Raw genomic sequence first — 3,441 nt, forward strand, 5'->3', positions numbered from 1 at the left:
TTTTTTGTCCAGGACAAAAGATCTGCGGATACAATCAGTACCTCATAAAATAAGCTAAATTTTTTTGTGCGTGGTTTTTTGGTGTGTTGTTGCGTCAACAAATGCGATAGCGATCCGAAAATTGCCGCTAACTGGTTACAGAATCTCCCCCATTCTACTGCTGCTACCTGTTTAATATGCTTTGCTCCACACAGAATATTCAACGTGAAATGCTTTGAGAAGCTAAATGGTAATGAAATTCCTTTTAGAAATTTTAAAAATAATCAATAACGTCTAATTTCGATTCATACCCACAAATACCCAGTTTTTCTACGCAAAATTATATCTTTAGAAACCATCTATATATGTACATACATACATATGTGCTCTTCGATTCGAATCATAAGCGTCCAGATCTAAAAATAAAAACTGGTTCATGGGCATGTCATTTTTATCAGCTTTTAAGGCGCCAAAATACCAAATACGGTCATGCTTTAACGCGGCTATTGTGAGTAGGTCATAAACAAGCATTATTGCATGAAACTCTGTAAGAGAAATATAGCTAACAATTACCGTTGATTTTTAGAACTTTTTATGTGAAGGCTGTTGCGAATTTTCTTCCATATAACGCATAAACAAAACTGACTTTTGTGTGGAAGAAAATGCGCAACACCCTCCCAAAAAAATATAAAAAAAAATCTAAAAAATAAATGGTAGTTTTTAGCGACCTGGAACTTGCACTTTATTATACATAGTAAAATTGAAAGGGATAAAAAACTGCATACTCAAAACCTTTCTAGGAAAAATCCAATAAAAAATCGAAATTTCGTTGAACATTTTTTAAGTTTAGTTGTTGTTTGTGAACTTTGTGAAAGCTTTGGAACAATTATTTATGATGTGTCTGATATAGATCGACCCATATTCTAAATGAAAATTATTAACAATAAATAAAGATAAGTTGCCAACAGCATTATTTTGCATTTTGCTACCATCATTTTGACCGCAACTGTATCTTTTAATTTGTTTTCTACGATGACATTTTTTTCCACCTGCAAAACTTGGCCCACTGTAATGTACATACATACAATTTCATATTTGTCAACCGAACGTTTTAGATGACGGCGTTAAGCTGCCTTTACACGGGTCGATTTCTGTCGACTGAAAAATCGACTGACAAAACGACACGGTAACAGCAGCTTTATGTAGATATTTAATGATGTCATTAAAGTAAAAATTCTTGAGATCGTTGCGCTAAAATAATTATTAAACAAACAAAAAAAAATATACAAAATTCTACATTCTTATGGACTTGTTTACAAAGTTACCCACATACTATACACACAATTTCATTTTCTATATAAGCATATTATTTTATAACTAAGCTGAATACACACATATGAACAGGCATACGCATATGTATGTATATTCATATACACAGTTTACGTAGGTACATATTGAGGTTTATCTATATGTACATACGTGAGTGGGAGCTTTAAGAAATCAATTATTAAGAGGTCAAACACGCCAAAAAACATGGCAAATAATTGTGGCTGCCTTTACCACCTACAAACGTGTTTATAATCTAATATATGGGGGACACATACAGATCTATGAGTGCGAGTGACTGTGAGTTTATCGCTGCATATGTGTACATTTATGTACTATGCAAGTATGTGTGGATGTGTGTGCACGTATGCGTTCACATCTTCTCTCTTAGTTTGTACTCTTTACACAAACACGATCATTGTATTTACAAAATTTATCAGATCACCTAGAATTTGTCATCAGTGAGCGAATGTAAAGGCCTTCATTACAATAATAAATTGGTTATTATTTATCAATTAGCATATGCTCGAATGTACATACATACATACATACATATATACATATCTATAAATTGTATTTGGCATGCACGTGTGTACCTACTATGTACGTACTACGTAGGTGTCTTCAGACCTTACATATGTACAACCCCTACCCCTTAACCATCTGTGCTATAGGTTTCTCTCCTAATCGAAACATACGAACATAAATATTTCTTTCGGTGGAACGTGCCTCATGCAGCTGTAATATTTTTATTGGATTGCAAAGTGCAACAATGCTTAGTTTAGAATGCAATTACAGGGAATTGAAGCCGCCACAAAGATCCCGACGATGATATGGATTTTACGGTGTGCGGAGGTCAACATCGCAACCCAGGCGGTTGAAATATTCCAGATGAGCAATTTTGCCGCAAACGGACGGACAAAGCACTTATACAACTTCATCTGAGCAATGAATAGTATCTACATACGTCTTCCAGTGATAAAGCAACTGCCAATACAAACATCTGGGAGAGCACCTTGAATTTCTCAATTTGAAAGCAATCACGAAAGAGAGGAATACATATGTATGTACAATTTTAGCGAGTGTGCGCGTGTGGATGACATCACTTCGACTGGGTACAAAAGTCAGACAGACAAATGCATATGTGTTAACATAAGCTAAGTCACTACAAAGCATTCAAATGAAACACCTTTACACAGACTAAAGTCATGAAGCCTACAACATCCATGTGCACATTTATACTAGTCCGAGTTGACTTCGAGGGATCACACGATTTGTACATTTTTACAGATTTTTACAGTTTGTCAGTCACAGTGTGGTGTTGTCTAGAAATTTGTATCGAGAATGAGTTCAACTCAATAACAATTTTCCAAACAACCCCACTCTGTAACTGTGAAAATGTACAAATCGTGTGATCCCTGCTTAAGAGCTGATTCGAAGACTAATTAAACTGATTCAAAGACTAACTAATCAGCAATTGTATCCCATGGACACTAAACTAGGTCTAATCTCTTTAGATATTGGTTTTACTGGGATATGTGTCTCACTCTCCAATACCATCAAGGAAGACCTACTCATTTCATTTGCTGCAAAACCTCAAGACAACACGTATGCATATACCAAACATACATATGTACATATATATGCACATTCATACCCTGCAGGGAAAGCCACACGTAGTGAATCAAAAGCAGTTCAGTACTACATAGTTTTTTATTGCCAAAAACAAACCAGTCCGATAGTAACTAAATCTCTTAGAGTGAACATTTGCTAAGCCCACTTTTCTAAACAATTACATATATCTTTATGCAAGAACAATTAAAGCCGCATTTTCCAAAATATGGAACTACCTATTTTATTTCTAACCGTTTCTATTACGTGATACGCAAATTTAAAAAGACCCCAATAGTCACTATGATAACTCCCAAATAATAAAAAAAAACTATTCAATAGAAATCTATGTATATCTATAAGAACTCGTTCGATGCTACAGAAAAGGGGCCCACGGGGCCCCGAGCTATATTTTTTTTACTTTAAATTGATTTTTTGTGCCTTTTTGTTTACAGATGCTTTTCACACTCAAGCTCTGCACACCCAAGAACTGGTTGGGAATAGTTCGGGATGCAAAGCGAATTA

Source organism: Rhagoletis pomonella, unplaced genomic scaffold, assembly GCF_013731165.1.
Source record: "Rhagoletis pomonella isolate Grant_MI unplaced genomic scaffold, Rhpom_1.0 Rhpom_scaffold_00001, whole genome shotgun sequence".
NCBI classification, from domain to species: Eukaryota; Metazoa; Arthropoda; class Insecta; order Diptera; family Tephritidae; genus Rhagoletis; species Rhagoletis pomonella.